The sequence below is a fragment of the Eulemur rufifrons genome, chromosome 10 (genome assembly GCF_041146395.1).
Source record: "Eulemur rufifrons isolate Redbay chromosome 10, OSU_ERuf_1, whole genome shotgun sequence".
In the NCBI taxonomy this organism is placed as follows: Eukaryota; Metazoa; Chordata; class Mammalia; order Primates; family Lemuridae; genus Eulemur; species Eulemur rufifrons.
The window spans coordinates 29191114-29206426 of record NC_090992.1 but is presented as its reverse complement, the minus strand read 5'-3'; the positions used below and the strand labels follow the sequence as shown (position 1 = coordinate 29206426).

Here is a 15313-nt window from a genome sequence, read left to right as displayed (position 1 = left end):
CAGAAAACATTTTTACCCTTTTGCAGGCAATTCTGTCTGTTATAATAATGCTGAACATCATACCTCGCACAAGGTAAGTATTCAATTGATAATTGAATCTACTGTGCTGAATGATGGGATCAATTCAATTATTAAGCACAGTGTCTGGAACTGTGCAAAAGGCACAATAGCTAACAAATTGGCCGTGATGCTCACCTTCACAGAGTTATAGTCGATTAGAAGAAGTCAGCCCAACAAGTAATGTCAACTGTGAAAAATGTCATGAAAGAGAGAAAATGAAGCTATGGGAATATATTGTAAGAAGATTAAACCTTGACTGTTTTTTCCTCCCTGGCTGCTTGAGGATTGACCACCATCATGAACGACCCAGCAACTATCCAGACTGGGAAGTTCATAACCAACCGACTACTTCAGAGAAAACAAATGGTCATCGATGTTCTTCACCATAGCACTATAAGAAGGCAACAGTACCAAAGACAGAAATTTGGGAAAAACTAGCCAAAATGTACAAGACCACACCAGATGTCATCTTTGTATTTGGATTCAGAACTCACTTTGGTGGTAGCAAGACATATGGCTTTGGCATGATTTATGATTCCTTGAATTATGCAAAGAAAAATGAACCCCAACACAGACTTGCAAGGCATGAAACTATATGAGAAGAAGCAAAAGGAATGCAAGAACAGAACGAAGAAAGTCAAGAGAATTGCAAAAGCCAATGTTGATGCTGGCAAAAAGCCAAAGAAGTAAAAATTCTGCAATGACATTATCTGAAGCCACTGTGTGGATTTTTCACAAGAAGATTGATAAAAGCCTTTAAAGAAACACACACACAATCTCGTCTAGAGGGAAAAGGACTCTCTGCTTTCTGCATCTTTGATACTCCCTACAGCCCATCACCAAACCTCACACATTGGCAGGTATGCAGTGATTGTTCATTAGTTTCTTTGGAAGAAGTGTCAAGCATATATTAACTTTATTCTGTTTAAAAGTTCTTCCTCTTCAAACTTTACCTCTCCAGACGCTCATCAGATTTTACAACCCTGATGAAGCTTGATGTTCAGTAGATGATTGCATTCTTTTAGGAAAAAAAAGGGAAAATAAAAATTTGTAAATAATTGCAAACATTATACTCATTCTCATTTAAAAGGAAGCCCATTATCCCGTCAGGCCAGGGAGGGGAAGAGAAAAATTTTCCAAAGTAAAGAAACAAACAAACAAAAAAGGAATGCTAACCTCGGGGTCAATGCTGGGAGGTTGGGAAAACACATAAGAAAAACAAGAAGGAAGCACAGCCAATCACCAGAACTAAGTAGAAATCCTGAGGGGGTTAATGTGCTAGGACAGTCTCATAACAAGTAATTAATTTTCATTATCAATCTGTACAAACAAATTACATAAACAAATAATTATAAATCACTGCAGCAGCATGGATTTGAGGTTTTGAAATTCCCTTACAACCTAGGATGTCAGTGCTATACAACACGTCTATATACACACACCATCCATCAAAGCGGCATGCCTGTGTAACCCTCTCCGAATGATGAGGACAAACTATAGAATAATGGGTTAAAAGTACACGCTTTGGTAAAACACAAGGGGCTTGAACTCTGGTTGTGATGTATAATGGCCATGTGACTTGGATAAAATAATTTCCTCCTCTGAAAACCAGTTAATAACTCCTGAAGGTATCCCAAAACCTACCCTGAAGAAAATCATAGGAAACTAAGCTGAGGGTTAAATTCCCTGACAAAGATGACAACAATTTTCTCTGAAATCCATCAAGCTTTGTAAAATGGACCAGATCTAAACTTTCCAGCGCCAAAAAGGCAGTTCCAGGTGAAGTAATTACCAGGTTGATTGCAGGGGCTTGGAACTGCTGGAGTGAGTCACTGATTAAGAGATTGATTTGGATTTCTATTTGAGCTGTGCTTGATTAGCTTGTGGACGACAGTGAGTAATCTCGTCTTCATGGGCACATTTCACTGGACACAGAATAGCTCCATATCCCCAGCCCTGATTGCCATTCACGAAAGAGGCCTAAGTTGGTGTCATTAACACATGTTCATTTATTTTAATGGGGCATTAAGACTGACTTATATGGTGGCATTCAAGGAGAAAAATTATTCCAACCTTAAACTTATATAAGAGCACTTAACATGATCTTGCCAATAGGGTTTCTCAAAGGATGAACATGAGTATCTCCAAGTCAGGAAACTTCCATTTCACTGTGCCACCAGGTTGACTGCTCAGCAGAAAAGGGAGCAGGAGCACACAGGAAATAGGTTCATCTTGCATGTTTCTTTTCTGCAGTGAAGCTCGTATTATTGCTGGAGAACTCCAACGTTGGCAGAGAACAAAAGTCATACTTATTTTCCTGAATTTCTAAGGATATCCTAAAGGCTACTGTAATTCCTTTTAATCAAAATTTGTTGTTGTTGTTGTTGCTGGTAATACTTTAAAATAATGGTGTAATCATTATCGATTTTCTGTCATCACATTCTACCTGAAAGCCACGAAAGAACTCAGCTCCCTATTTCTTCACAAGAAAAGTCAGGAAAAACATTGCAGATCGTCAATATCCTCATACACTTTTCTCCCTTCAGCATTAGGTCCTCCGCAATTCCTGTTCGCTATTTTGCCTTCCCTTTCCTAATGATTGTCTCTTTCTCTGCATCATTAATCACCAGTGGTACTATAAGCAAAGAACCATGGAGGGGAAAACTACAAAACTCATGCCTGCTAAGAGCAGGCACACTCCACTGAGAACACGGGCAAAGGTAACTTTTGGGGGAAGACCCTGAAGCAACTGGGTGAGAAGAGAGCTTTCCGTGCCTGCATTTGTATCGATGTGAAGAAAGGCAAATATTTAAGTGATTTATTTGTAAGTTATTCATTTAACTTCTGACTTGCCCATTAAAGTTTCTGAAGATAAGATCTGACTCTGAATGTTTACCAATGAATCCTCAGTTCTTATTATTTGTCACATGAGGTGGTCAATAAATATGTCAAAGTAATGAAGGAGCAGAGGGCTTAGCTTGCTGGTGCTGTTCCCCGTGTTCACTGCCACCCCTCCTTGTTAGGGGAGTGAAATTGACAGGCAGCCATCTTCCACGTTGGCTTTATTCACACCTTTTCAGGCTAACAGGATGTATCCGTGGCCTCTCAAGTCCATCCCAGAGCCCTGATGTGTGTAGGATAGATCCACTTACACTAACACATATTTGTGATGATAGACAATAAGAAAAATAATTTGAGAAGTTGAGAGCTGGAAAGGAAAGAGTCCCCAGAGTAACAGCTCTGCTCAAGTCTCATGTTCTGATCTAATAGGATCTAATTTCTATTTTCAATCAAGGTACAGAATCCAAACATTAAAAGGATATATTTACAGAAGCTGCCCATGTCTTAGTACAAGATCCCCCCCCTCCCGTTATTATCATGATTATCAAGACAAGAGCATCTGAAAATTTGGGACACGTTTCATACGTAAAGCCATCTTATGCTGGCTTTGAAACTGAGAATTTAACTGTGTTTGTGTTACCAGCACCTCATCCTTCCAAAAATAAATGCAATTAGGCCCCCAGATACTTCTAAACATATTGGACTTTTACCTTCCACCTGAACACAAGGTGTTTCCCAGGTGTTTCTGATGTTTATGTATTAAAAGTAAGGTATAAGGCTTACGTCTATTGATCGCCCACATCTCTGATGCCATATCTTGTTAGTTTGAAGTGAATTCATTTTCATTTTATCTTTCTTTCAATCTAACACCATCAGTAATTTCACATGAGAATCAACTCTAATATGCTCATATCTCATCAAGAAAGATAATGGCCCTGCCAAAAAGATGTATTTTTTTTAGGTGTGATTCTTCAGTGAAGCAGAGCTCTGTAGAAGCAGGGAGGCTGGAATGACATTTCTGATTTTCATAGATTTAACTGACCCTGACATATTCTCTGGAAAAATGGCTCTGTGAATCAGGGAAACAACAGATTTAAATTGCTTATTTTGGTATTGCTACCTATAGCCTTCCTTTATGCCAAACATCTAATCTGATGAATTTACTATTCAATAGTTGGTGATTTCATCTATGCGGTAAAATGAAAACAAATCAAGGTAGTGATCCCAGGGAACAAACTGCTATCAGCTCATAAAATCTAGTTCTCCCATCCAATATTTTAAGCCCTCGAGTCTTTTGGACTGTCAAAGCAATGGGACAAAATTCATGATTTCTCTCCCATGTACAGAAAATCTCATAAGAAAGAAACTGTGCCCATGCAAGTAGATTGAGCCAAAAAGAATGTTTTTGGTGTGATGTGGCAACCGGCCACATCTAAATTTCGTGTGTGTGGGGAAGGGGAGGGGTTGGGACAACCAAACCTAACATCTGAGTACATCTATTCATATGACAGCTATCCACACTCTACCACAACCCTCATTTTTATGAGCTGTAAAACATATACTTCCAGCACTCTAGAGCCAAAATGAGGTAAATTGGTTAAGAGATAATTTTCAGGAAAAGGTAATATGATGATTCAAATACAAATATAAAAATGAATGTTAAAGATTTAACTCATAATGAAACCAGCAGATGTTATAACCTACGGAAAAGACAAGTCACAGAAGCACAAATTTATATGGAATAAAGGAATCTTGAGATAAATTACAAATGGAGACAAACTCCTCCATCCCCTCCCCACACACAGAGGAAAGAAGAGAAGAAAGTCAACCTATCAGACAGGACAGAACTTACATGCCCATTGGGTACCTGCAATTTCCAGAGTTTTAAAATAGCTCCCATAGAATCAGAACGTAAGGCATAAAGTAGAAGGCTGTGCTATAGGTAACGTATAGTTTACCAATGAAGAGCACATTTTTTCCCCTACACTGTTGTAAAGGAAGAACTAGAAAGAGGGAAAAAAGAGGTAAGAAAATGGGCCGCAAGGACCCTATCTGGGTACAAACAGGAAGACTACCCAGCTCATACTTAGTCATCTGTGTCCTGACTAGTTGTTGCCTCTCTTTCTCACACACCTCAAACTATTACTGCTTGAGCTAAGGGTTGACATTGTCCCGTTGGCACTGGAAGAGTGCCACATGTATGCACCGACTATCCAGACACGTATCGGGATTCTAAACAGTGCTATGTATGCGAAGACACCACTCAAATACTCAATTCGTCAATTTGTACCAGGAACCCGTATTAAGACCCTCTCTTCTAAGCCTATGACATCAACATTAGAAGACAAAAGTGAAGCAAGAGACAGAATTGTCTCAGATTTTATTGGCACAGAATCAAGAAAATCTCTTGCAAAGCCTACCTCAAGCCAGGAACATGCATAAAGATTTTATGCATGATTCACTACTCAGTATCATTTTGTCTTTTCTTATTTCCTCCCGACTTCACTTTCTTCCTCTCATCATTATAGCCCATGTCCCATAATGATTAGAATAAAAGGTTTGTTGGATTTTGCCTTTCTTTGCTATTTCTGATATCTCATGGCATCCGTAGCCCCTCTAATTAAGACGTGAGAGCAGAAGACACTGCCAGCCATTCTAGATTCACCCCTAGTTTCTTGCCGTATTTAAATGTGGCATTGTGCTTTAAAGAACCCAAGCTGTGTATGTTATACAGCAGATTAAGGAAACTAGCTTTTATATATTACACATCAGATAAAGGGAACTAGACTTCCATCAGGCAGCCATAAATTGGCACTAATAATTAGAGAGAGAGAGAGTCAGCAAGATATTCAAAAGCAATTTCCTAAGAAAACAAAGAGCAAAGAAAGACAATTAGTAAAAGACTGGCTCTTTGTGGGGGAAATACAGTCTCCAATGCCTGGTTTTAAACTAGAAAAAGGAGGAGGAGGGACAAGATGTGTGAAACTTCTGTTCCTTTATTGAAGTCCACTCCTATTCTGTTTTAACATTAGGACTGTATAATAATAATATTAAAATTTAATAGTAACCAGATGAGCCTCTAATCAAAAAGGCAGATTTGACCCAAGACAAAACTACTCTAAGTGAAGCTTGTTTTTCTTCCCAAGGCTTTCTCCCAGATCTTGTTGGACTTCATGTCCCTGCCTGATTGCTAAACTTGTCACTCACTCCATTTCACCTTATTTCAGCTACAAGTGCTCTAGGCTAGTGGTTTTCAACTTGGTCCATTTTGCACCCCAGGAGACATTTGGCACTTTTACATCTGGTGTAAGGGATGATTTAATTTTTTTTCCTTTGCTTACAAAGGGAAACGAAGCAGCTGCTGCTTCTTTCCCTCTTGGGGACATGGTGGACTTGAATCCTTTTTCTAACCATTGCACTATGGATAAACCTCTCCAGGGACTAGAAAAGCCTAGTCTACTGTGCAGAGATGTTTCCAAGGTTGCACATCTATAACCCCTTGAAATGTAAGAATATACAAACTTAATACAGTTTCATCTGGAGATGGGCTCCTGTCTTTCAGAGAGACTCGAGGTGTCTTTGAGGGGGAGACAGGTCATTTTATTATTCTTTCAGAGGAGGACAATTAACAATAGCTCTAGACTTTCTAGCTCCCCGCTGTTGGGCACTGGTACTTTTCTAACCACAAAAGAAGGAAAGGAAGCACATAGTCAGTCCTCTGTATCTGTGGGTTCCTGTGTCTGCAGGTTCAACTGACAGTGGATCAAAAATATTCACAAAAAAACAAAACCATAGATACAAGTAAGAGATTACAGTATAGTAATGATTTACCTAGCATTTACATTGTGTCAGGTATGATAAGCAATCTAGAAGTGATTTAAAGCATACAGGAGGATATGTACATAGGTTATATACAAATACTATCCATTTTATACCAGGGACCTGAGCATCCATAGATTTTGATATCCTCAAGGGTCCTGGGACCAATCCCCTATAGATACAGAAGGACAACTGTATTTTTAGTTTCTAGAATGAGAGGCAGACTCTACTAGACAAAAAAAAAAAAAAAAAAGAAAAGAAAAGAAAAGATATGCCAGCCAGACTGGGCTCTCCTAATGCAAGCATTCCCAGCCTCCTATATTCTTTTGGAATATGCACAAGGTTGGCATGTTATATATATTATATAATATGCCATAATTATTTTGCTAATTGCTGTGTCAGTGTCTTGTTCTTTTATAACACTATAAGTTTCATGCTTCAAGCTCTGACTCAGGTGGGGCATGGGCAATATACGTAACCTAAACTCTTGTACCCCCGTAATATCCTGAAATAAAAAAGGAGAACAAAACAGACTGAGTCTTACTCACAGCTGTGTATCTTTGCTTCTTTTTGACACTGCATGATCAGTAACTCTATTTCCAGAGGCCTCTAGCAGTTCCCAAACTTTCCATTTTGGACCAAAATGTGTCTAAACAACAATTTATGACATTCACACTTCAAAAGACTAAAGTTAAATAGATTCACTCTACCATGGAGACAGTATCAAATGAATGTCTGCTAATCATAAGGCCAATTCTGGAGTCAGAACAGTGAGTTCATGGGCATCGCTGTCAACATGCAATATGACCTCAGGCAACTACTTAACCTGGTTGAGAATCATTTTTCTCAGTGGAAAAATGGTGGCAAGAATAACTTCATAAGGTTCTATTGAGGATTCAACAAATGTGTGGGCAAATCTCTAAGCAAGGAGTTTAATAGTACTTAAGTCAACTGATTGCTATTATCAAGATTATAATTACTAGCAATAATTATATCATGGAAAGATACTGTCTTTATTTTTTCTCCTTGCCTATATCCTAATCACAGGGTTTTATAGCAAAAAGCACACAGGAAGGAATCAGTAGTTCCCTCCTCTTAGATTAGAGGGGGTGAATTTATGTGAACAGAGGGGATACATAAACACTATTAGGCTCTGGAGAAAATAGAATTCATCATCAGCCAGATCTCAGAGGGAGAGGTCAAACTCTAAAGGTTTTTGTGATTCTGCACAATTCGACCTAATTCTGTTTGGATATTAGGCCTCTCCAGGGCAAACAGTGAACCTCTTTAACACCTTCCCACTGAAAATCCTGTAAACCTATTGAGAAAACGCAGCTAGCTTTCTTCCCGGCACATTTATCACTATTGTTATCCTTGCCCTAGCCACTTTTAAAATTCAGTGTGACAGAACCCATGCCATTGTTTTCTTTTTTCAGTAAAAAAAGAAAACAGCAATATTCTGAGAAAAATGCAAGTATCTGGAGAGAACAGGTGCACACGGTGACTTGGGGGGCAGACGACGATGTGTTAGGGCTCCAAAATTGCCGTCACACCTTTCAGAATCACATTTTCACCTGCCACAGAGCCTTGCTTTCAGAGTGCTCTGTGGTCTCTGTCTCCCCTACTGTGACTTCAGCCGCTCCTGCACAAGTCATCTTCACCACTTTAAGAAGTGCTACCAGCCTGCATAAACATAAGCAAGAATAACTGAGTAAACAAAGCCAGGTGCAACTTGAATGCATGTTAAAAAAAGAACACCTTTCAAGGGAAAAGACTGAAGATCTGGGTTTTATAACAAGCTGCCTAACTTCTCTAATCAGGAATAAACACTGGATTTCAAATGGGCAACTTGGGGAGGGACAATAGAGGGGATGCATTTGTGTTTGTAATATTGAATTTCTCCTTTCTGTAAAAAAAGATTCATGGCCAAATTAGTATTTTAGGTTTGGTGGTTCTTCCACAAACCCTGAGTGAATACTCTAAAGAATTGGACCCTGAATGATCTGGCAAGTTAAAACATCAATTGACTGTGTCTATACACAAATAAGGAACTTATGATGGAGGTAGAACTGGTTAAGTTTAGGGACAATACTTAATTGAATGAAAACAGCTGAAAAAAATCATTATGAATAGACAGCTTTCATATACAACTTTGAGAGTCTGGGTGATTGAAACAGTTGTCATTCACATCAGAGTGGCTGAATACTTGTTCTCATGGAGAAAAATCTAAGTATCTAGATGAATTTATTCCCTATACACCTGTGTGCCACTTGATGTGGATTCATTGTGTATAGAAGAATTCTTAATGTTTCTTTATTCATATCCAGGGTTTATGTTTAACTTTTTCAATAGTAGCTAAAATACAATGTCTTTCCATAGTGTCGGATATCAACACTAGCTTAAACTCAGAACTAGATTCATTCATGGTACTGACTTGAATTTCCAATTAATCTACATCTCAAAGTGGATGAAGTATCAGTCACTGAACTTGACATTTATACAAACAATGATCATTTCATGGATATATCCTCCAAATCAGAGTCCAAAATAATATTTAGGGCAAAAGTTAAAGTCAACCAGGTATTTTTTCCTCCCCAAAACACAATCTGCCATTGGATATATTTTGAGGAAATAGTCAAACCATGTGTGAATGGAGACTTGAGAAGAAAATGTATAAAGGACAAATGTATGTATTAAAAAAGAAGCAGTAGCAACAAAAAACTACTGTTAGAATTGTCTGCTGTCCTAATTAAATAGCGTAGATGCAATCTTCAGTGGATCATTTTTTGAAAAAAAAAGATTAACAAAAAATTCTTCCCGTTGTTAGAGAAGGGGCTACACCACTCTCTAACTAAAACTCTCTAACTCTCTACGCCACTCTCTAACTGTACTATAAACATCATTTTACCCCACACACTGCCCACACAGGCCCTGATAGAGCAATAGAGAAGGGAGAGAGAGATAAAAGAACAAGAGACAGAGAAGATGGATTGAGGCTCTTAACATATACTTGATAGAAGTTCTAAAAAAAAAAAAAAAAAAAAAAAAAAAAAAAAAACAAAAACAAAAACAAAACAACAAAGAAAAAGGGAAGACGGGCAAAGCAGCAGTATTTGAATGAGAATGGCTTAAAGTTTTCCAGAACCAAAGAGAATCCCAAACTTCAGATTCAAAGTGTCAAGCAGGACAAGTAAGTCTATAGATAGACACATCATCACCCTCCAGAAAGACAAAAACAAAAAACAACAACAAAAGCCTCAAATTACCAGGGATCAAAGACAAATTATCTTCAATAAAATGCCAATTAAATTGAAGGCAGACTTTTCATCAGCAACAATAGATCCTAACTCAAAGCACTGCTGAGGGTGGTCAACCAAGAAATGCTACCCCGTCATTCAAAACCAGAACAAAATAAAGAACTGTCAAGTATACGAAGACTAAATGTACTCAAACTGATTATTAAAGGAAGAAAAATGAATTCAAAAGGAAGACATGAAGTTTACAAAAAAGTAGAGTGAAAACAAAGATTTAAAATATTGGTAAAGCTTTAGGTGAATATAAAAATAAGTATATGATTTGTTTGAAATAAATTCTTACTTAGAAATGATTGTAGGTTACCATTCAGTTATAAGAAAGAACAGATTCAATAGGGAGGGCTCTTGTTTACAGTAAAATATAGAGGGCTGACTGATGAATGTGGAGGGCATGCTAGATTTGGAAAATAAACATCTTGCAACCATCATGGTAATAATTATTAATAATATTATTTCATAATTCATGAAAGAATCATTAATAGGGAAAAACTATACTCAGAATCAGGACGGTGTATTCTTATAATGAACAGCCTGACTCTATTGTCTGATGTTTTACTGTGGACAGGTTTTAGACTTCACTCTTCTCTCTTTCCTTGCTGCCCCACTCTGGGCAAGCTGATAAGGAAGTCCAGGTGCTCCCTTCTTTGGGGCTGGCAAGAATTTGAAATCAAACAAGCCCCTGTTCACCTCTAACCAAAATAAAATACGCAAGCCACTCTTTCCTCACTCTTTCACAAGCCATTTTTGGATCACCTTGGGAAGCCTGTTCTGTTCTCTTCCCCGAAAAGTCTGTAATTATGTGAATATTATACATTTTCATACCTTCTTGATGTGTATGTGGCATCATGAATCTTGAAATCCAAACCAAATTTTGGGTCAGAGTCCATCTTGTGTATTCCGGGTAGCCCTAGTCTTAAAATATCTAGTTGTAAGGGAAGATATAAGAATTATACAGTGGAGAAATAAACCTTGAGTGATCAAATTGATGTCATCGTGAAGCTCCTGTTGATCATTGGAAAATGACATGCCACCTATGTAATTTTCCAACTGAGAGTGCATAATCTAAAACCAATTCTGAAGAAACAAGAAAAACCCAAAATGAGAAAGATCTCATTAAAAGGGGGAGGGAATGTGGATTTTATTCTTAATGTCAATGTCATAAATGACAAAGGCCCTAGAAATGTCCCAAATGAAAGCAGACATGACAGCTAAGTGCAATACTTGACCTTAAGCTAGATTCAGTACTAGATGAGGAAGAAATGCTATAAGGGCCTTGAGTTAACTGACGAGAATGGAATATGGCAGTATGTTACAGTATCGTAACAAGGTCTTATTTACTAAAGTTGGTAACTGTCCTATTATAATTTAAAATATCCCTATTCTTAGGAAATACCTACCAAAGTATTCAGCTATAAAGGGGCATGATGTAACCAACTTACCCTTAAATGGGCCAGGAAAAAAATCATTGTGTATATACGTACACACAGATCAAGCACATAATAAAATAAATGGAGTAAAATATTAACAACCCATGAATCTAGGTAAATGTTGTATAGACATTATGCTTACTATTCTTAGAATTTTTCTGCAAGTTTTAATTTGAAATACAAAGTTAAAAGAACTTGTATACTTTTGAATATGCACAGTCTTGAAAAATAAGTTAGTGAGACTTTTAATCTACTTGTATCACAGTAAGTTAATAATGCCCTAAATAACTTTTAAACTTAAAATTTGATTACACACTTGGATATACATATTCCTACACCCAGTAAGTAATAAATATCCATATTTTCAAAACTCATGGAATATACACAAACCCTGTTTACATTACAGACTAGGTCAAAAAGGATCATTGACAACAATGCATTTAGATTCAAAATTAATAGGCAGAGTCTTAAAATAGTTTGGAAGCTTCAACTCACTCATGTAATAGAAAGAGCAAATTAGACATAATATTCTTAGAACTGAATATTAGTTAAAACATCTTATAATTGGTAAGAAGCAGCTAAAATGGTATTACAGTGAGGTAGAATTATAGCCATACTGATTTTTTTTGGTAAAAAACAAAGGTTTAAAATAATAAACATTCATCTTTAAAACGTGAAATAGAACACAAACAAAATGAAAATAGAGATGGAATAAAAAATAAAGAATTGAAATTAATATAACAAAACATGATGTAATCTAGAAGGTAAGAAGAAAAACACTAAAAGCAGTATTTTTCGAAGGCAGACAAAGCATTAGATACACTTATGGGGGAAAAAATGCATACTAGAATACTTATTGGGGAAAAATAAATACTACAATAAATATTAAAGAACACTAGATATAATCTCAAAGAATATCCACAATTATCTGAAAAAGGCAAGTGATAGTTTCTTAAAAGTTAGTTTTGCAATGCGAAATCTGAAACTGTATCAATAAACTTTTCATATTCCATTATATTAAAATCCACTGCTTTATCTTATAAAAAAATAAAACACTAGATAAAAGCAACACAACTGAAGACAGAAACAGAAACTTTGTCCTATCTGTCATCTGGATGACAAAGATAAATTTAAAAACAAACACAATGGCCAATTTTCTGGGGAACAACTATCAAAATACCCAAAACAGCAGAAAATTGGAACCAATGACAATTTTAAGAAATCAATGATGTAAATATTCCACCCAATTTCACCTCAATAAAAATTTTAAAAATCCACCCTAAATGATACCCATCAGCAAGGAACGGGTATTTCCTCAGATTATCTAATCAGACTCAGAAAACAGGAAAAAAAAACAAAAGAACAACAACAAAAAAAACTTCTAACCATTATGAGACTGGTTTGACACTAAGCCAGATAAAGAAGATTTGAGAAAAAACAATTTTATCATTTCACTTGATTACATGGATGCAAAAAAATTGGGGGGGGGGGGAATCTAAATACATTATTCATGAACAGCCCCATCCAATATAGGTCAGTTTCTCTGTTCTAATTGTTAAAATACTGGTCTCTCCTACTATGCTGTTAGCTCCTTGAGAATAGGCACTATGAATTACCTACTTGGATGCCACAGCAGAAAAACTCTTAAATAGGCATAAGCATAGAATCAGTTGTGGACGATTTTTTTTGTGGCTATGTTTTTTTATTTATTTAGATCTGCAGATTTCATCTCTGGAGAAACTGATTAGAAAGGCCTGAGCAGGACATGCCATCCTTATTCAAAAGGATAAATAACCTCTACAGGTGATTCCCATGCCCAGCTCTAAATAACAAAAACTATACTTGTACATATAACATCTGTACATAAGAGACATTTGATAAGTGCTTGTTACGTGGAATTTAGTTTGTGATGTACTTATCCTTTCCCTGATTTTTCTCCTGGCTTCTTGCATCCCTCTCAAAGTGGGGTCTTTCTTATCCATCAGGTGTTAGTCTCCTTAACCCAAATCCGCCTTTGCTTACACTGCACTGGGCTCTTGGGGCTCACTCTTTCTGCTTGCCTGCCATGCCCAAATCCATAGACAGTGTCAAATCTATTAGATCCCTGGAGCAAAGGCGATACTGGAAGAGCCATAATCCACAGATGATAGAAGCCCTCAGCCCAAAGAATCAACACTTAACGACTACATGGCTCAGACATGAGAAATCAGTTAAAGCTGACATCTTCCTGATGAGATTCACCATCTCAGTGACTAAGGTATCAAAGGTCTTCATGGCCATCCTCCTGGGATTAAAGATTTTAGCATTAGACTGTTCCTGTAAGATGGCAAAATAAGTTGGAGAAATATAAAAGCAATGGTTTATTAACCAGTAGTTTTGCATATACAATATCTTTCATCAGATTTAAAAGCAAATTAACTATCATGGCTAAGAAAAGAACAGAAACAAGGATATCCTCATTCAGAGGTTGAGAGCCTCATGTCTTTTTCAGGACAGGACTATTCAGAAGGATCCACCTTCCTCTACTTTCTCTCTGGCCTCTACACATTTACATCTCCTCTCTCAGTTTGCTGATTCTTGGAATCCCTTCAGGGGGGGTAGAGAGGAAAGGGAGGGGCTGAGGGCTTCCTGCAGGGCAGCAGATCCCATGGAATGAAGATGCCAAGAACCATCTTGATGCAGGGACAAAAATCAGCCACAGTGGGGAAGTCTCAAGTTTGCATATGCTGTGATAGCTGCCGTAGATCCAGACCTGTAGACATGTCAGGGAGGAGAGTAAAGAAGGGAGAGAAGGGGCAGAAAGCAGATTCTGGATTAACCCTAAAGGATGTAACAACTGTGGGATTAGTTCATTAAAGGACCCTTGGGAGACACAAGCAGCATTGCTTTGAGGACAATCTAATGGTGACATGCCAAAAACTGAGAGGCTTTCCTCTCACTTCACCTCACACCATTCCATTCTGTAGCCATTGCACCAGGGAAGCTCCAGCACATTGGCCGTTCTTCCCTATGCAGTTTGGTGCTCGGCAGGACTAGGCGTATTGAGGAACAATCTTCCTCACCTTCCTGGAGATCTGAGAAGACACTCTGCATAGGTGAAGTGCCAAGAACAGATATAGGTGGTTACAGAAGAGCTACAGATGGATTTTCTTGAAGGGCAGAACAGTTGCAAAAATTTGAATTCCTTTGTCAAATGACAATTAGTGTGACCTCATCTGTTCTCACAGGCTGATGATCAAGGAAACTAAGGTCACTCAGGTCCTTTACTTATGACAGACATAAAGAGGAAATGAGATACCAGTTACTTGGAAAAAATGATTGTATGGAGAAAAGTAGAGATACATTAACTGAAATATTTCACCAAAGACTGAATCTGATACACACTACTGTGCAAGAAACACTACCAGAACAACAAGCTCACCATTAATTTTTGTATGTAGTGTCCACGTATGTTCTGCCTCAACTATGTCTACCCCAGGAATACGAGAATTATTGGGGAGAGATTTGAGGTGTGGCCCGCTGCTAGGCCAAAAGCACATTTCTCTCATGTAAGTATCTTTTTTTTTTTTTTTTAAAGAAGGAAAAATCTGGCCGGGCGCGGTGGCTCACGCCTGTAATCCTAGCACTCTGGGAGGCCGAGGCGGGTGGATTGCTCAAGGTCAGGAGTTCGAGACCAGCCTGAGCGAGACCCCGTCTCTACTAAAAATGGAAAGACATTATATGGACAACTAAAAATCTATATAGAAAAAATTAGCCGGGCATAGTGGCGCATGCCTGTAGTCCCAGCTACTCGGGAGGCTGAGGCAGTAGGATCGCTTAAGCCGAGGAGTCTGAGGTTGCTGTGAGCTAAGC

At 37.8% G+C, this 15313-nt stretch overlaps 1 pseudogene; it reads left to right on the top strand.

The window, feature by feature from the left end:
- Nucleotides 1-357: 357 nt before the first annotated feature.
- On the top strand, nt 358-750 carry LOC138393192 (small ribosomal subunit protein eS24-like; annotated as a pseudogene).
- The last annotated feature ends 14563 nt before the right edge of the window (nt 751-15313 follow it).